Source organism: Marmota monax, unplaced genomic scaffold (genome assembly GCF_021218885.2).
Source record: "Marmota monax isolate L192 unplaced genomic scaffold, Marmota_monax_Labrador192_F-V1.1 WCK01_AAM20220418_F8-fsc00002, whole genome shotgun sequence".
NCBI lineage: Eukaryota > Metazoa > Chordata > Mammalia > Rodentia > Sciuridae > Marmota > Marmota monax.
The window spans coordinates 17,824,168-17,845,269 of record NW_026693571.1 but is presented as its reverse complement, the minus strand read 5'-3'; the positions used below and the strand labels follow the sequence as shown (position 1 = coordinate 17,845,269).

General features: G+C 40.5%; 1 pseudogene; it reads left to right on the top strand.

The window, feature by feature from the left end:
* Positions 1–210, top strand: LOC124102471 (UPF0729 protein C18orf32-like; annotated as a pseudogene).
* The last annotated feature ends 20,892 nt before the right edge of the window (positions 211–21,102 follow it).

The following is a 21,102-nucleotide window of genomic DNA, read 5'->3' as shown; positions in this document are numbered from 1 at the left end:
ATGGTGTGCATTCCTTCATTCCAATTCTGCTCTGGATCTACAAGAAATTCCTGGAGCCATACATATACCAGGTGATTTCTCCTTTTGTTAGTCATATATGGTCTTGAAAAGCTATAAAAGAATCCAGCAATAGAAACAAAGTAAACTGAAAGTAAGAATGGATTGCCAACCAAAGGACCAACAGGAATCCACAATAAAAAGAAAGACTAATACAGTTTTCCCAAAGGATCTCAACTGTATTAAAAATGGATCTGATAATATGAAGCATTTTTTCTGTAATTGTCTCTGACCTTTTTCTCTGAAACTAGGATTCCAAATAGATAGTTTATTTACCTGATACTTATTGAGAAATACATGGTATTTGTATTTCAAATGTACTAGATGATATTTGATGACCTCGTTCCTGAGATCCGTTTCCATTACAGTAGCTTGCCTTTCTATCGCTGCTCTTTTCTTTTAAATATTGTTTAGTTGTTGATGGACCTTGATTTTATTTATTTGTATGTGATGCTGAGAATCAAATCCAGTGCCTCACACATGCTAGGCAAGCGCTCTACCACTGAGCCACAACCCCAGCCCTCATTGCTGCTCTTTTAATAATATGAATGCATAGGCTTGTGCCCGTAAACACGCACTACTTCAAACCTTGGGCCTCCAGCATTCCTTCACATGATTTTGACTACTTTTTACTCTTAATTCTACAAGTCCTTCTAATTTGAGTGGAGTAAGTTTTACTGTAAAATAGTATAGATGACAATGATGTGAAACAAAGATAAAATTACCCTTTGACACAATGGAGCAGTTTTATCTGTGAAAGTAAGTAACTACCATTCATTGCTCTCAGGAAGATAGAAAAGAAAGAAATAGGAGAAATTTCTCTGAAAAATGAAACCTTTTACATACCATGTAATGTATATTATAAAATGATAATGATCTTGCCTTCCTTCCATTCCAACACAAGCATTAAACATCCAGTTTAATTTGTGTGTGGGGGCGGGGGGTGGGGGGAGGCCACTGCACCAGTTTGTTTGTAGGGATGCTGGCTCCAGCTGCTAATGGCCAGGTCTCTATGCTTGGGTCTGTCTAAAAATCCCTAGGGGAGGAAGAGGAGTCTCCCATATACTCTGGCCTCTGTCTGCAGCTTTGCTCTGTTCTTAGTGCAGCCTCTACCTCACGTCTCTGAATGTTTAATGCTATTGCATTAAAATGTTTAATTTTAATGCTGCTGCAGACCCTGTCTCCAACCACCCACAGAGGAAGGGGACCCTTGGCATCCCTCCAAGACCCAGGGCAGTGCACTCTAGCCTACTGTCACCTGCAGGTTTTTGCATCTGCTTAATGGTCAGTTCCAGGTGAGATCATTTGCCTTCAAATAGCCACCTCCATGCTGGAGAGGGGGCCAGGTGTGTGAGAGATGAGAGGAAAGGGCACCCACAGATGGTGGAAAGTAGTGGCTGGAGGGCAAAGTTGATCACCCAGCACCACGCCTTGGAGGCACTGAAGAAGAAACTCGGCTCAGTTTAGTCTATAATTCAATGTTTAGGGTTTTTTCCCTGAGCTCTGCTACAGTGTGAGCTTCCCTCCATTTCCCTGAGCAAACCTTTGGTAAAGTCTGCTGTGAACAACTCTTTGGCAAGAGAGCTAAGTTTAGAAAAACCCTGTGGCCTGAGGTCAGGTGGTGTGGGGAGAGGAGAACCACCCCAGACAGCCATTGGCTGGCTGGTGACCTAGATTTCAGCAGAGACAAGAAGTTGGGGGAACACAGTGACCCGGAGAGTGTAAGCCCCCAGGATTCGCGGAAATTCCACTGGATTGCCACATCACTGGACTTGTCACATCATTAGACTTGTCACAGCATGTGGGACAGAGGAACCTGGAATTATTATTTTTCTATTGAAAGTAAGTTTTATATTAGAGGAAAAGATGACCTCAGAAGGCTGAAATGGCTTGGTCACTTAGGAAGAAATAACACAACTGAACATAATTGTGCATTTTCCTTCCAGGCGGCACAGTCTTGCTGGAGAGTAAGCAAGATTAGGTTGAGTGAGGGCCAGCAACAGCCACTGCAATCTGCCCACCCCTAAAGCCATGAGTCCTCACCCGTGGGAACTTGCTTCCTGCTGGGAAATCCTCTCTCTCGCTCCCTGAAACTCGGCTCCCATTCCTTTCCCACTTCCCCTATCAGAGTGTCTGTGTGTTTGAACTCAAAGTCTGAATGATGTTCAGGACCCCTCCTGTGGGACCTCTGGGCCCCAAGACCATTCATGCTAACAAGTAACCAAGTACCTAAGAAGGCCACTGAGAGCAGGGCAGGATCACCACAGGGAGCCACCAAGTCCTGCGGCCAACATAGCTGAGTCTCCACTGAGCTGTGGCCAAGAGACACTGAGGCAAGAGAGCAGGAGGCTATTCAGTTGCTGCCATCCAAGAGCAAAAAGCTCTGGCCTTTCCTTTCTGGAAGTTCTCTTTTTCTCCTTAGCCACACACAGATGGCCCAAGGAATGAGTGAGATCCTCGCCTTTAAAAAAAAATTTAATAACAAACTTTATTGAGGTATAATTTACATAAAATAAAATGTTTCCTGTTGAGCTTACAAATTGTCTTTTATTTGTTTTTTTTGTGAGCCTTCCTTAGTGCAGGAGTGTTGATGGTACAAACACCTATAGCTGGTCAGGTCCTGTGGTGCTGAATTTCCCTGTCACGGGCTTAAAACACAAATCATTTCCCCAGCAGCCTGTAAATCTGTCAGGAAACCATTTTCATCTTCAGATTCTTTCAATGCCTCTTCTAAAGGTCCTCAGCCTCTAGAGGGCGTAAGATTCATCTGGGGAGTCTGTCTGGTTTGAAGCTGGTGGTCTGCAGACCACTCTGGGAGGGGCTTTGGTCTTCACTGTGCTAACTCCACATTTCCCCCACTCAATCCCCACTCCTCTGCTCCTCCATAACCTCCATATCTTCAAATTCCCTTCAGGATCATATTTATTCTTTTTTATGTCTAGTACATTACTGCCTCAGTCACCTACTGCACCATCTTTATTTTTAGTTTCCCTGATCCCTTTGCAATTCTTTGTTTCTGAAAACATCCTCTACTTCCTCATAATTCTGTCCTTCGTCCTGATTCTACCTCCTACCTGAACTTCTGGAAAAAAAAAATCACCTTGTAATACACACACACACACACACACAAAATACATGGTAAGGGAAATTTCACTTTAAGTACTATTAAAATATTTTAAATGCCAAAGATCCCTTATTTACAGGATTAACAGAAAAACCTCAGAAACCTCAGATGCATGGGCCAGCAAGAAACAGTGATGAAATCTATTTCAAAATTATTGCAATGGCCAAATCGTTTCCCCTTTAAATAGGGAGCTATTCCCAGTTTCCACTGTAATACTCAGCACCGTCAAGATGTTTCACTGTTCCCTGTCATCTTAAATGACTGGATTCTACACTAAAGAGTTTCATTGTCACCTGCATTCCTTACTTTAAATGAAAAGTGAAATGTTGTGAAGGTCCGTATTTACCAAATAGGTTAAGGAAAAAGTCATGAGAACATAATTGAGTTTGCAGGAACAAAAATCATTTTTTTAAGGAGTAAAATTGAAGTTTTAGATTCAAATCACTTTTTACTAATTCAAATTCTTTTGGTGAAGACTTCAAAGCTTGAAAAAAGAGAGAGGAATTAAGAATTGAGCTATTGGAAACTTGGCGAGACAGGTAATAAATTATACTTGGATCATTTAGAAAATTTAATTTGGCATCATTTATAAATGTGGCATTGGATAATATCACTTAAATTTAGCTACTTTAATAAAGAGCTATATGTCTATGGAGTGGTGAGCAAAGGGTCTAATCTCCACACAGGCCCAACCAGAGCCTCCACACAGTGCGGTGTGACTGCCACCTAGTGGCAGCATATCCTCACCACAGGAATCCTACCGGTGGAGGCCCGGGAGAGCCGGTACCTGGAGCATCATCAGACTGTGGGGCTGACCCACAAAATAAGGCCACCTGGCAGGGAGAGTAGTTATATTTCCTATAATATCTACTCCTGTAGCTTCCAGGGTTATTTTAAGAAATATGTATTTGTTCGTGCAATTTCAAAGAAAGTCATACAAGGACATGTAAGCCACAGTTTTTACCTGTAGGGAGTTTGTTTTGTACAGGCTCCAAGTAGAGGTTCAAGTTCCCATTAATTTAATTCTAGCTCAGAAAACATTTTGTTGCTTTAAAAACAGCACTAAAATTTGCTGATGTTTGCATCCCAGGACTCAGTAAGGAAAAAAACAGTGGCTAAGTCAGAAGTGTGGGATTCATTCCAACCAGCAGTAGAAGTTCAGGCAAGTGCCTCCATATTTTCTAACCCATTAAATGGCGGCGATTGAAGTAGGCTCTCTCTGAGACACTCTCCAGGAAAAGTTCTACTACTCCCGTTCATTTCTTAACTTCCACCTCAGGAGGGCCAAAACTTTTTTGGCTAAGCTGTTCTCACATTATCATGGGTGATTTCAAGGTTGATTCATTTTCACAGCTGAATCTATCCTGGTTCCTCTGGAAGGCTAAGAATCCCAGCAACATCACAGCTGATCAATTGGGCAAATAATGTTTACTGTTTGTCATTGAAACCTATGGGTTGGTACAGTTCTTTTCAGCTAAAGTTAGACCAAGAAGACCAAAAGTATTTGGATAAGGCCTGCAAGATCCAAAAGTGTGTAGCCTGACTCAGTCTCATTTTGCGGGGTGAGTGGCTGCTTTTGCAAATGTTAAGTGCAATAGCTGGTGAGTTCGAGGATTCATCTTAGTCCATGCTTTTGCTAAGCAGAAATCAGTGCCAAGATGATTAAGCATGACCTTTCCATACAGATGGTGCCTCACTTCACCAGCACAAACAGCACCTGTCACATTAACCCTGAAAAGCAGATGTTTACATAGTTTTAAGACAGTGTCTTAAATTGGTAAAGTAAGTGCTTTAATAAAAGACCTGGCAGAAGAGAGCACAATATCATTGAATCTATTTACATTACCTGGTAAGAATGCCATACTGTAATTCTTAGAAATTAGGAGACATTTATACATAGCACTCTTCTTAAGTTATACCTACATGAGCTTTCTTAAAATTTTTGGATTAATGTATGAACACTGCCTTATCTGAAGGCATGTCAATTCACTTTGATAAGATGTGTTTTATTACGAATACACAGTACTCAACAACAAGGCATGGTAGTCCACACCTGTAATCTCTGCTTCTTGGGAGGCTGAGGCTGGAGGATGGCAAGTTCAAGATCAGCCCAAGCAACTTAGTGAGACCCTATCTCAAAAAATACAAAGGACTGGAGCTATAACTCAGAGGTAGAGAGCTTGCCAAGCATGTGTGTGAAGCTGTGGGTTCAAGTCCAAGTATTGAAGAAAATTAAGTTTTCTGGCTTTAATACAATGTATGTGTGAGAACATAGCATCAACAACCTTGAATGTTTGTTTCAAAAAGTCACATTATCTCAAAGGTAAAAGGGATTCTAAAAGTGATTGTGATTTAGAATGATTTTCCTCCAAATATAAGAACCATTTTTATCAGACACATACAAGTTGGGGTTGGAATAGTTTATTCCAGATATAGACAATAGGAATTGAGAAACAGTAACGAAACCAAGAAGAAGCCAGTCTGCTTTTTATCATTACAAGAAACCAGCAATCCTAAATAATGTCAGGGATGAATATACCTCCCTGCAGAGTTAGACCATTCCTTACTCTCTCCTACAGACTGAATGCTGGTGTCCCTCAAAGTTTGTATATTGAAACCAACTAGTCCCCAGTGTGATGGGTGTGGGGCCTTTGAGAGGTGATTAGGTCAGAAGGATGAACACCTTTTGAATGGAATAAGTGCCTTTATAAAAGACTATATATATATATATATATATATATACATACATACACACACACACACAATGGAATACTATTCAGCATTAAAAGAAAATAAAATCATGGCATATGCAGGTAAATGGATGGAGTTGGAGAATATAATGCTAAGTGAATTCAGCCAATACCCCCCCAAAACAAAAGCTGAATGTTTTCTCTGACATAAGGATGCTGATTCATAATGGGGTTGGCGGGGAGCATGGAAGGATTAGACGAACTCTAAATAGAGCAAAGGGGAGGAAGGGGAAGGGAGGAGGCATGGGAGGGTAGGAAAGACAGTGGAATGAGATGGACATCATTACCCTAAGTACATGTATGAAGACATGAATGGTTGTGACTCTACTTTGTGTACAACTGGAGATACGAAAAATTGTGCTCTATATGTGTAATATGAATTGCATTCTGCTGTCATACATAACAAATTAGAATAAAAAAATAATAACAAAAAAAAGAATATAAGAGACCCCAGAGAGCCCTGGTCTGTTATTTGTAAACCACCCAGTCCATGGTATTCTGTTAAAATATCTCAAACAGACTAAAACACCCCGACAACCCAACCCACTAATTGTCCTACTTTCTCTGCTGTCTACTTTAATATTGAAGTGACTAAGAGCATACTGCATTCTACTTGTTACAACATAAGTTGCTATTTCATATCTCCTAATTATCAAATCAATATTTTATAATCTAGAAGATATAGAAACACTGTTAAAAAGCATTTGAAGAATTATCCATAATTTACAATTCAGAGCTACTTGCAGCCTACCCTCTGGTGTGTTTCCTACAGTATCTTCTCTATCAGTTTCTTCTTTCCATATTCAGGGTATTTTCTTTATTTATACTAAAGATCTATAATAAATCATATTTTTAAATATTGCATAATATTCCACTCTAGGTTGTTTTCAGTCTGTCACTCTTATAATGCAAAAATGAAAATTACTCTATTATGTATTTATAATGTATTTGTCTAATTATTTTGGTAAAAATTCCTAGAAATGTAATCACCAGGTCAGAGATTAAATAAAGGCCTTCTTATAAAGGCCTCAGGATTATATTGCTAAATGACTAGCTTACATACCCAAAGCATATATTAAAATGTTAATCGTTTGAAAACACACCAAAATTTAGTATTATCAGATGAATATGTGCTTTTTTGCGGGGGTGAGGAGGGGACACTCAATGGATTGATTACTTTTATTTTTTAAAATTCGTACCATTTCTATCACAATTTACGTCTTTGATTACTATTGGGATTTTTATTTGCATTTTATTTTTCTTTTTTTCTCTTTTGGTACTGGGAATTGAACTCAGGGGCCCTCCACCACCGAGCCACATCCCCAGCCCAATTATGTCTTTTATTTAGAGACAGGTTCTCACTGAGTTGCTTAGCACCTCACAGTTTCTGAGGCTGGCTTTGAACTCATGATTCTCCTGCCTCAGTCTCCTGAGCCCCTGGGATTATAGATGTACACCAATGGGCCCAGCAGCATTTTCTTATTTATGAATTTCTGCTCAAGTCTTTTGCCCTTATAAATGGTCACCCTTTTGAAACTTACTTTTTACTGAAAGCTGGATGAAGAAACGCTATCTTTAATAAGGTAACATGCCTGGATAACTCTCCTATTGAACAGTCTCCTCTGCTACCAGGGACCCTCTACTGCCAACAGGCCCTGCCCACAGGAATCATGCACTAAGCCTCCTTTCCATTCCTTGAAACTTCACACCTTCTGAGACCACCATCACAGTCCCCTCCATGGTTTTTCTTTCAGACTGATGGACACTTCACCACACTGGTTGTTCACAATTTCAATGAGAGCAGTAGAATAAAGATGTGCAATAATTAATTTATAGGAGAATGAGATGGGACTTTGAACTCTCTCAATAGTGCTATTTGTTTCTCTTCATGTTACCTAAACTGTCCATCATCTTTTTTTCTATCATGTTCACAGAAATTTCTTAGTAAAAAAGCTAACAAAACCTCCAACTCTTTTCACATAAACTCTTCTCAAGCCACACTCTTTATCCTGTGCTTATTAACAGATCAGTTTGAAGCCCCAAAATCTTTGCGTTCAGGGGAAGTGTGGTATGGCAGACACCACCAACAGAATACAAAACTGTTTTCCTCTCTTCTCAGCACCCACCTGGGTTGTATTTCCTAGCTTCCTTTGCAGTTAGGTACAGCCACAGGGACAAGTTGTCCTCAGAAGAATGGAAGTGTTTGTGTGTGTCCCCACCTGTCCTTACTGCTCTCTGGGTTCATAAAACTGAGAGCAACTTTGAAATTCATGTGTTAAAGATGGCACTGCCACTGTCAGTTTGGTTTTTAAATGACTGTGAGGTGGAAAGTTCTTTCCACTGATCTGAATATCCATGCTGGACAGGTATATGAATAAGAAATTAAAAATTAACTTCCTCTGTATTGAACTATTGAACTTTGGGTCTATCTGAAGTAGCAATTTAGATACTGTGATTAAAATAAGAGAAAGTGAAGCATGGGGGTGGAGGGGTCGAGAACGAAATAATTTGTGCCAGTTATTCATCTCTTAACTCTCAACTTCATTCCTGACCTTCTCTGACCCCTTATGTCACAAGCCCTGGAAGCCCACAAACAGTATCTTGCTAATTCACTTATCAGCTGCCTTCCAGAAGGATTTTGCCAGCTGGGAGAATTATTTATTTATTTACTTACTTTTTAGTTTGGGGCTGTGCCTCCAACACCAGGAACAGCTAGTAGCAATGGACAGCTGCAAGCACCGAGAACATCATAGACAGTGTTCAGCTGCATCAAAGAGGCATGTTCTCCTGGCTTCCCAGCTGACCGCAGCAGTACCTCCTGAAATCATCAGCGAGTGTGGATTTCCATGGTCTAGTTCAAAGGTGGGCTACGGCTTCTTGATCTTCCCCTTATTCCTCTTGTTCTTCCCACACTTTCACTGCCAGTTCCTGCTTTATATCCTTCTCTGGATGAAACACCTAGAGGAGCTCCTCTTAACTGGACACTCCCATTGTACACAATTTCTCTTCCTGGTGCTGCTCACCACTATGAAGTTCTTTAACATTTCTGATTTCTTCAATGATAAAATTAAAAATAGAAGCTGCTCTAACACCTGGAGACTAAATAATACACTATTGAATGACCAATGGATAGTGGAAGAAATCAGGAATGAAATTATAAAAAAAAAAAAAACACTTAGAGTTAATTGAGAATAGCAACACAACTTATCAAAATCTCTGGGACACTATAAAGGTGTTTCTAAGAGGAAAGTTAATTGCATTGAGCGCATTCTTTAAAAAGGCACCAATTAAATAACTTAATTTTTCACCTCAAAGCCTTAGAAAAAGAAGAACAAATCAACACCAAAAGCAGTAAGACAGGAAATAATTAAAATCAGAGCTGAAATTAATGAAATTGAAACAGCAAAAAAAAAAAATTCAGAAAATTGATGAAACGAATAGTTGGTTCTTTGAAAAAAATTAATTAAATTGGCAGATCCTTAATCAAGCTAACAAAGAGAAAGAGAGAAATGTCAAATTACTAAAATTCAAGATGAAAAAGGAAATATCACCATGGACACCAATGAAATACAGAAGATGATCAGAAAGTAGGAAAACTATCCTATTCACAATAGCCTCAAAAAAATTTTTTTTTAAATCTAACAAAAGAGGTGAAAGACATCTACAGTGAAAATCATAGTACTCTAAAGAAAGAAATTGAAGAAGACCTTAGAAGACGGGAAAATCTCCCACGTTCTCAGATAGGCAGAATTAATATTGTCAAAATGGCCATACTTCCAAAAGCACTATATAGATTTAATGCAACTCCTATTAAGGTTCTGAAACATTATTCATAGAAATAGAGAAAGCAGTCATGAAATTCATTTGGAAAAGTAAGAGACTCAGAATAGCCAAAGTAATTCTCAGTGAGAAAAGTTAAGCAGAAGGCATCACAATACCAGACTTTAAATAATACTACAGAACCACATGGTATTGGTACAAAAACAGACATGAAGACCAATGGAACAGATTAGAAGACACAGAGTCATACTCACATAAATACAGTTATCTCATAGTAGATAAAGGTGCCATAAACATACATTTGAGAAAAGATAGCCTCTTCAACAAAGGTGCTAGGAAAACTGGAGATGTGTATGTAGTAGAATGAAACTGAACCTCTATCTCTCACTTTAGACAAAACTCAACTCAAAATGGATCAAATACTAGGCATTAGACCACGAACTGTGCACTTACTAGAAGAAAATGTAGGCCCAACTCTCCATCATGTCAGCTTAGGAACAGACTTCCTCAAAAAGACTCCTAAAGCGCAAGAAGTTAAATCAAGACTCAATAAATGTACAGTAGATGGGGTAGAGAGAGATGATGGGAGGAGAGGGGAGGGGAGGGGGGATAGTAGAGGATAGGAAGGGCAGCAGAATACAACAGACACTAGTATGGCGGTATATAAAAACGTAGATGTGTAACCGATGTGATTCTGCAATCTGTATACGGGGAAAAAATGGGAGTTCATAACCTACTTGAATCAAATGTATGAAATATGATATGTCAAGAGCTATGTAATGTTTTGAACAACTAATAATAAAAAAAGACTCAATAAATGGGATGGATTCAAACTAAATAGCTTCTTCACAGCAAAGGAAACGATCAAGAATGTGAACAGGGAGCCTACAGAATGGAGAAAATCTTTACCACCAGCACTTCAGACAGAGCATTAATCTCCAGGATATACAAGGAACATAAAAAAACTTGACAGCAAAAACACAAATGATCCAATCAATAAATGGGCTAAAGAAATAACAGGCATTTCACAGAAGAAATACAAATGGCAAAAAAAAAAAAAAAAACGTGAAAAGAAAATGTTCAACATCTCTAGCAATTAGAGAAATGCAAATCAAAACCATGCTAAAAACCCCATCTCACTCCAGTCATAATGGCAATTATTAAGAATACAAGCACATACACATTGCTGGTGGGACTACAAATTGGTACAACCACCCTGGAAAGAAGTATGGAGATAACTTAGAAAATTTGGAATAGACTCACTATTTGACCTTGTTGTCCCATTCCTCAGTTTATACCCAAAGGACTTAAAATCAGCATACTACAGTGACACAGTCATTTCAATGTTTATAGCAGCTCAATTCACAATAGCCAAGCTATGGAACCAACCTAGGTGCCCTACAATAGATGAATGAATAAAGAAAATGTGGTTTATATACACAATGAAATATTATTCGGCCCCAAATAAGAAAGCAATTATGGCATTTGCTGATAAGTGGATGCAGAATATCATGCTAAGTGAAATAAGCCAGTCCCGGAAAACCAAAGGCAGAATATTCTCTCAGATATGTGGATGCTAACCCACAACAAGGGAGGAGAAGATTAGAAGTTCATTGGACTAGACAAAGGTGAATGAAGAAAAGGAAGAAGGGATGATAATAGGAAAGAGAGTAGAATTGTGTATATCTTTCCTAGTTTCATAATAAATAGATGACTAATATAACTACATAATGTACAACCACATTAATGTGACCCAATTGGAACAAGTTGTACTTATTCTATGTATGTATAATATTTCAAAATATACAGTCATGTAAATAAATAAATAAATGACATTACTGATTTCTAACTTTATCACTTATTTGCAAATTACAGCTGGGCATGGCGATGTACCCCTGTAATCCCAGTGACTCAGGAGGCTGAAGCAGGAAGATCACAGATTCAAGGACAGCCTCAGCAACTTAGTGAGACCCCATCTCAAAATAGAAAATAAAAAGGACTGAGGATGTAGCTCAGTAGTAAAGCACCCCTGAGTTAAATCCCCTTTCCCACTCCCATTACAAAAATATGATGGACATAGTGGCACACACTTGAAACCCTATTGTCTAATAAGACTAAAGCAGGAAGATGGCAAGTTTGAGGCCAGACTTGGCAACTTAGCAAAACCCAGTCTCAAACTAAAAAATAAAAAAGGGATGGGGTAGAAAATAGGTCAGTGGTAGAGCAACCCTGGGTTCAATCTCCAGTTACACACACAAGAAAAATAAAATACAAAATCGTATGATTTTGCTCTGCCTCATGAACATGTTTATGAATCCAAATAAAAGTGATTATGGCTACTCTTTATAATTTATAGATTCCTTTTTTTTAAGATTGTGGGTAAATTTCCCCTCACTGATCACACATTTCTTTTTCTGGGCCTTTCAAAATCTTTTGAATATTTTTAAATTCTGATCTAGTCAAATACATTAGTCATTTCTTCCTTTGAAAAAAAGACTAATATGGGGCTGGGGTTGTAGCTCAGTGGTAGAGTACTTGCCTCACACACGTGAGGGCCTGGGTTCCATCCTCAGCACCACATAAAAATAAACAAATAAAAATAAAGATATTAAACTAAAAAATATTCAAAACTAAAAAAAAATATTTAAAAAAGAAAAAGACTAATATAACCTATGGCCACTGAGGGTGATTGTATTTCTTACTCAACGGCAGAGCTTAGTTGTTTCAACACCACCTGTGGGGAAATAGTTTCAATACCCAGCGGCCTGACTTCTTGTAACCACCAAGAACTGCTTGAATGCCAACGATAGGCTTGGTCACAGGATCCAAGGTGGACACAAATGAAGAGTGACCACAATATCTCAAGTTAGTGTTTCTTGGGCTTGTATTCATTCACTCTTGGGCCTTTATTAAAACAAGCAGGACCTCTGCCCTTTGGACTACAGATCCTCCCGTTATTTCTGGAAGGGCTGACTTTTTATTTCATTTCAGCTTATTCTTTAGGTAGGTGACTTTGCATAGGTATTATTAGTGAATTTGTGGCATCATAGTTTTTAGGATACTCTCTTTTTTAAAATTTTTTAAAAATATTTTTAGTTGTAATTGGGCATAATACCTTTATTTTATTTTTATGTGGTGCTGAGGATCGAATCCAGCGCCTACACATGCTAGGCAAGTGCTCTACCACTGAGCCAAACCAGCCCCTTTAGGATACTCTTATAGAAAATAAATGCACTTGAGGAAGCCCAGACAAGCCCTTTTTATATTTTTCATGTTGTAGGGACTGTCTAGTATTCAGCAATATTACACACTAGATGCCAGTAGGCTCCCCACGATGTGACAACCAAAAATGCCTCCAGAGTCTACCAAATGTCTCCTGGGGGGCAAAATTGCCCCAGTTAAGGGCCACTGTTTTAGGACCCATGGATAATATCCTAGTCAAGGTTCTGCAGAGAAATGGAGCCAATAAGATGTGGATGTGAGTGTGAATATTGATATAGATGGCATAGATATACAGGCCAACATATGAAGAGATTGTGATGAAGAATTGGCTCATGCAATCATGGAGGCTAGCAAGTCCAAAATCCACAGAGCAGTCTAGCAGGCTAAAGACATCAGAAAGTCAAGAGTTCAAGTCTGCAGGCTAGCTCCTGTTGAAGACGTCTCCTGGGGATATTATTATAATTTTTTTTTTGGTGGGGGGTATTGAGGATTGAACTCAGGGGCACTCAACCACGGAGCCACATCCCCAGACCTTTTTTGTATTTTATTTAGAGACAGGGTCTCACTGAGTTCTTCAGTGCCTTGCCGTTACTGAGGCTGGCTTTGAGTTCTCAACACTCCTGTCTCAGCCTCCGAAGCTGGTGGGATTATAGGCATGAGCCACTGTGCCCAGCTCTCCTGGGGATTTTGTTCCTTAGGTGAGGCTAGTGATTTCATTCTCTTTGGATCTTCAACTGACTGGATGAGATCCATACACTGTATGGAGGGCAATCTGCTATATTCAAAGTCTACTGAGGTAAATGTTAGTTTCATCCAAAAACATTCTTACAAAAATACTCAGAATAATGTCTGATAAAATATCTAGGTACCCTGGGACCCAGCAAGTTGACATATAAAAGTACTGTCATGGATAAGTAATCCAAACTCTCAAAACTCTCTCACTCCTAGAGCTCACATTCTAGGCTGTGAACCATGTGATAAGCAAGTGTCTTCACTACCTATCACCAGGTAACAAGCAATCCCAAACTTTATTGTTTAAAACAACATTTTATTACGTACATGTTTTCTTTAGATCCAAAATTCAAACAGAGAGGAGAAGAGATGACTTGTCTCTGATCTTCAATGTCTGGGGCCTCAGCTGGCAAGACTTGAACTTCTTGGAGTGGATTAAATGGCTGGAGACAGCGATCATCCAGAAGCTTCTTCAATCTGTCTGGCACTCGGACTGGGATGGCTGGAGCTGAGCTCATCTGGGATCATTGACCGAGCACACCTGTGGAACATTCTGTGGGGCTGGGGACTCTGGTACTAACTTTAGGTTCCCAGAGGAAATGCCCCAAGGAAACCGCTGGACTGGGAGTTTACCAAGAGACCAAGTTTCTTCCTACCCACCTTCCAAGTTACACCACCGGGACCCCCACCACATTCAGTTCATCACAGTGAGTCACTGAGGCCAGACCTAATTCAAGGAGGGGGATTATGTATCACCTCTTGGCAAGAAGTGGCAAGGACACACTGCAAAACAGAAGAGCCTGTGGATGGGAGATGGATGAACATATAGATATTTAAAATAAGTCAATATTCTATAAAACCTCAGGCAGAGCCAAACAGAACGGGTATTTAGGATGTTTGGACTGAAAATAGGTACAAGGAGTCTTCTGGGAGGGCAAATTTTCTAAAAATCTTCTTCTGGGAGTGCAAATTTTCTAAAAATCATTGAATCCTACTGCACAGGAAATGAACATTGTAGCATGCAAGTTAAACATCAATATATCTGCTAAACATGCAATCGGCACAGTACAGGCAGAGAAGAATCAGAACAGATGTGAGTGTTGGCCATGGTGCAGGAACAGGGTCCTAGAGGCCCCCTTAACTTATCAAGTAGCAGAAAGATCTCAGGTATTCAGGGAGGGACAAGATTGGCCAAGATGACTGGGGGATACCCTGGGGCACAGGCAATTGGATATTAAAGAGCCAACCCGGAAGATTTTAGTATTTACTAACACTGAGAGCTTTAAAAACTAGAGTAGGGGAAAAAGAAATGGTAGCCTTGAGGCAGGAGGAGAGGCATTTTAGATAAGGTGGATAAGGAAACCTTTCTGAGAATGTGATTTTTGAGCAAAACAACTGCATGAAGTGAGAGAGAGAGAGAGCCACAGTGAGATCTGGAGTCCGGGAAAGCTAGGAATAGGAAAAGCATTTGCAAAGACACAGGACAAAAATGAGCCAAGCTCAAGGAGGAGCAAGGAAGCAGGGGAGGGTTGCTTGCTGGAAGAGAACGTGAAGCAGGTATTTGTGAAGAAAATACTTGTATCCCTATTTAAATAACAAAGCCACTGGAAATACTGGTAAGAACTGGGACAAAATCCCCCAAAGCTAGGAGGTTGATCCTTTTCCAGTGATGAGGCAAGGGAGCTTGGTTGAGTGAATTGATGGGCCCTCAGGCAGTTCTGAGAATGGAGCTTTTTCCAGTGAGAGTGAGATTCCTAGGGAACTTGGGTGCGGGACAAGAATTCTCCTTTCCCTTAGGGGACTCTTGATTTCCCCGCCTTCCCTGGATTGGACTTTGTGAGCTCTGCAATAGTATTACTTCTGTGGTACTTTCTCATACTTGAAGAAAATACCAGGAATTAAGTGACTGGATTAGTGAATGGGACAAACATTTCATATAAGAGAAAGAGGAGTGAGAATGGAACTGAAGATTGAGTAATGAAAGTGGAAGAGGAGGAAGAAGAGAAGGTTGAGAAGATTCCACTGGCTTTCTATTCCTGGTAGATGTCTTTGGTGAGCCTCTGGAGATGGAGCTGATCGTTTGACATGCTTGGACCGCCAAGCTGAGAGACTCAGGAAAGCCAGGACTATTATACAGCTTCTCTGGCCGTGGGCAGCCAGTGGCTTGGGAAATCGGCCGATGGTCACTGCAGTCACTTGCAGCACCAAAGCTAGAAATGGAGTCTCTCGGTTACTCTGAAGCCAGGGGACACAGCTCTGTATTTTCAAGTCCCTTCACCCTGTGGCACTCATGGAGTGCAGCACTTCTCCTCCTCATTTAGATCTCCCTTTGAGAGAGAGCCTGTGGCCAAGGGTGTGGTGAGCCCACAGGCACCTTCAGATGAGCTACCCACTCATGCCAAGGCCAGTCTGTCCCTAGCTGTTCCCAACGAGTGACTGAACACAGTGGGGCTGTGTCCTGTGCAAGCAAACTCCTCTGCTGTTCTTGCTTTGCGACTCCCCACGGGCATGACCAAGTCTGGAGCCCTCTCTGCCCACCTCCCCTTCCTTCTCTTTTGTGTCAGCTTATACTGATGTGAAGACAAAAGGGAAATCTCGATGAAAGCAACACTGTGCCACAGTCTGGCTGGGCACAAATGCCGCAGTCTGGCTGGGCACACAATCACGAGCCACCACACAGCTTGTAGATTCAAACAGCAACTCTTTATTCCCGAACTCACACCAGCCGTCTACAATCACGTTCTGGGGAAATCCACGTTCTCTTCCCAAATCCACGTTCTCTGCCCAAATTCACCTCCACTGGGCTTCTATCTCCAAAATATACTGTCTGAATCCCGTGAGAACTCAAGGGGAACTCAGGCAGCAGGATACGCCCTATTCCCAGCAGGAATAATCTTAAACCTTAAACCTGGAACCTAAACTGGGAACGCCCTAAACAAGATTATCTTAAAACCGGGAACACCCTAATCTGCCTTGGTCCTTGAGCAAGGTTAAGTACATTCAATGTCACTGCAACATGGGGTACGCTGGCAAGGAAATTGTCATACTTACTTGGCTAATGGCTCCCAGCATCTCCCCCCTTCTGATTAATTAAACAACAAGCAATGCGGCTTAAGGACCGTGCCTGGTAGGTTGTCCAATTCAACATATGGTTCTTACCCGTCATCGGAAAACTGACCTTTAGGCGTCAGCCTCCTGTCTTAGGTTGATACCACTGCAATTGAATCATACCCGTCACTGACTACCGGTCCAGCATACAGCCATACTTGTGGATAGGTCTATGCACCAGTGGGGGGGTGAGGTTCTTTGCCTCACCTCTGTTGGCCCCCAAATTTGGCCTTGGTGCCAGTGGGGGAGTGAGGTTAATGTGGCTTATGGACCGTGCCTGGTAGGTTGTCCAATTCAACATATGGTTCTTACCCGTCATTGGAAAACTGACCTTTAGGCGTCAGCCTCCTGTCTTAGGTTGATACCACTGCAATTGGATCATACCCGTCACTGACTACCGGTCCAGCATAAGCCATTGGCCCCCAAATTTTAGACCATCACTAGCAGAAGGGAGGAGGATACAGAAATGCCACGACACCAAGCCAATTGACGGCTCCTTGGGAAAAATTGCATCACTGGTGACACCATCAGCAAAGATATGTCAGCACTACCACAATTAACATGGGGTGCGCTGGCAAGGAAATAAAAATTGCATCACTAGTGACACCATCAGCAAAGATATGCTAGCATTACCACAATTCGCTGCACCAAACGATAGTTACATAGTCCAGGCAAGTTCTGCAAGCAATTCAAAGCAGAGGAATCTATCAATATGTCCATTTCCTCCCAAAATCCGTTTCCTCCCAAAGTAAGTTGACTCTTTGAGCATTACTTGTTGAGTTCTTCACCGGCACTGGGATGGAGATAGGAATTCTGGCAATGATGCTAAAGAGACATTATCCTGAAAAGAATTATTAAATATAATGAAAAGGAAAGGTGAAAGTAACAAACAGATATGTTAACCTACTTTAAAAACAATCCTTAACAGCCTTTTACCTAATTTAAATTAGTAAACAAACAGATCTGTTAACCACCTTTAAAAACAATCCTTAACAGCTGTTTACATAATTTAAATTAAACCATTTAAATCACGTGAATAAAAAAAATAATAATAATTCGTATCCATTTTTTCATGAGCGCTCCTCATATAAGAAATATGGATATACGCACATACAGACATACAACACAAAACACAAGAGTGTACACAAACGTACAACACATAAGAAAATAGTAAAGGCCTTGTAGCTTTACCTAGGTGAAATCTCCATTGCAATGTTTAAAAACTCCACAGTCAAAAAATAAAACTGATCAGAAAAACATTAACCTAGGCTTGTATGAGCTCAAAAAATAAAAATAGAACCTTATGATGTGGAAAAATGCAATAATAAAATAGCTATTGAAAAAAGCATCCTGGTTAATCACTGTCGCAGATGTAAGAATGGCCAAGCTGGAGCTCTGGATATCAGCTGTTATGGATTTGAGTCAAATCATCTTCTTTTCGATCTGTAGAAACTGTTTTAGTTAATCTCTCTGGAATCCAAATGGGCTGCTGTTCTCCCTGTGGAAAAACACAAACAGACCCCCGACTCCAGACAATCACTGGGTCAGGACCTTTCCATTGTCCTGTTAGAATATCTTTCCAAAGTACTTTAGGCTTATGTATATTTTTTGGATACATATGCCTTTCCGCAGCACTAAGTCCTGATGAATCCAAATTTAAAAAGTTTAGAGTAAAAAGCGTTATTTTAAGTTTATCTTTGGGGGATATATACCCCCTTCCAATTCCCTCTTTTTGCTTTAATAAGTATGTTTTAATAGTTTGATGAGCTCTTTCAACTATGCCTTGTTAATGGCTCTTAAATCTTGCAATAATCTCCATTTACCAGACTTCTTTTTGATGACAAAAATGGGAGTATTATGGGGAGATATGGAAGGTTGTATATGTCCTTCCGCTAATTGTTGTTTGACCAGATCATGGGCTACTTGTGTCTTTTCTTTTGTCAGGGGCCACTGAGGAACCCACACTGGTCTTTCTGATTTCCAAGTAATTTTGATTGTCTCAGTGGCCCTTTCTGAAAATCCAACCCATGTCTGTCTGTTCCTTGATCTATTTGTACTGGTGCTGCTATACCTTGCCCTTGTTTTCCTAATCTTTTTTCTTTCCTAAAGCCTTGTCTAGCTCTAGTAGTGGGCACATTAGGATTGATATTATTTGTTAACGTCAAACCTAATTGATCTAGGACATCTCGTCCCCATAAATTTATAGGAAGATGATCCAATACATATGGCTGTATAGTTCCTTCACATCCTTCAGGATCCTTCCAATCTAATATCATAGAACTTCTATGGGGATTAGTCGCCACTCCTAGGCCTCGAAGCGTCTGAGTGGCTTGTTGTAATGGCCAATGTTTTGGCCATTCTTGACGAGATATGATGCTAAGGTCAGCTCCTGTGTCCAGTAGCCCATTAAACTCATGACCTTGAATATTTAGTTTTAGCATTGGGCGAGAATCTAAATTTAAAGACAACATAGCCCAATCTACACCTGTGGAGCCTAATCCCCTGGAACCTCTTTCTACACTATGACTAGGAAATTTATTATGTAGGCTGGGTATTATTAACAACTGTGCTATTCTATCTCCAGGTGAAATTACTGATATACCTCTTGGAGAACTAGCTATAATTTTTATTTCACCTACATAATCGGGATCAATTACCCCAGGACTTATCATAAGTCCTTTTAATGTAGATGAACTACGTCCCAATAATAAGCCTACTGTTCCTTGGGGAAGAGGTCCTTTTACTCCTGTGGGAATGATTTGAACTCCCATCTCTGGAGTTAATACTGCTCTGGCAGAGGCACAGATGTCCAACCCTGCGCTCCCTCGGGTTTGTCTGATGAGGGATTTAATGGACAATGTGTCCTGGGCACTACCCTGATGGTGTTGCTGGGATCCTCCACTGCCCCGTATATTTGTGGTTGTGGGCCCCGGAGCATTGGGCCCCCCTGTCCGTTTTTTGGCAATGGAGCCTGATGCCTTTCTCCACGATATCTTGGATAAATACCTGGTCTTTGTCCGTTTTTTGATAAGGGAGTACCTTCTATAGTGGTTTGAGAACGGCATTCATTAGCCCAATGTCTCCCTCTACGGCATCGTGGGCAAATACCCGGTATTCTATTCCTTTGATACCTACTTTTGTTAAACCCTCCTCTTATGGGGCAATTCCTTTTAAAATGTCCTGTTTGTTCACAATCATAGCATGTTTTTGGCCTGGCATCTAAAGCCTGTTGTACTGCAGCTGCCAAGACTTGCCCTTGTTCATTAATATCTCTACATAATTTAATATATGTGTTTAAATCTTCATGTCTCCATGGTCTAATAACCTCTCTGCAGCAACGATTTGCTTGGTCATAAGCCAGTTGTTTTATTAATGGCATTGCTTGTTCTGTATCCCCAAAAATTTTGGCAGCCGTTTGAATTAGCCTATCTACAAAGTCAGCGTAAGGTTCATTAGCTCTCTGTATTACCTTAGATAGCTGACCTTGTAAATCTCCATGTCCTTGTAAAGTCTTCCATGCCCTAACTGCGTCTGCAGCAATTTGTGCATATATAGCAGGATCATATTCAATTTGTTGCCGTTGACCCTCATAAGGTCCTTTTCCTAACAACATATCTAGATTTCTTTGAGGGTAACCGGCTGCTGCATTTCGCCTAGCTGTCTCCGCACAAAATTCCTCATTGGCAACCTTCCATAACAAATATTGTCCTCCATTTAGTACAGATTTACACATGCTAGCCCAATCTGCTGGCGTCATGTCCAAGTTAGTAATGGACTCGACCATGCTTACCGTGAAGGGAGCTTGGGGCCCGTAGGTTGTTACAGCCTCCTTTAACTGCTTCACTGTTTTAAAATCTAAAGCACGGTGAATTCGCTGCCCTCCTGCCTGTTCAAGTACAGGGCATGCTAATCTTTGAGGTCCTGTCTCAGGATCCCATTTATCAACTACGGGGTTTGAGGGCCACTCAGCTGTCTCCATCGGTGGGGCTGTTGGTTGAATTATGCCCTCTTGTGATAAAATGGAGTTAGTAACAGCCTCCTGTTGTGGCCTTTTTCCTAACAACCCCTTTTCCTTTAAATTTTCTTCCTCTGTCTGACTAGCTCGAGAGACCTTCTCTTTTGCTTGATCTAAAATGTCTTTCTCCATGGTCTGAACCTCTAACAATTTACTTAACATCTTTTCGGTTTGTTTTTTACTAATTTCTAATCTACTATAAAGATAACGCAACCCAATAAGATAGCACAAAACAAAGCCGAAACTGAATGAAACAAAAACGGAATAAAAAATCGTTGTATCAATTTTCTCTTCCTCAGGGCCGACAAACTTCA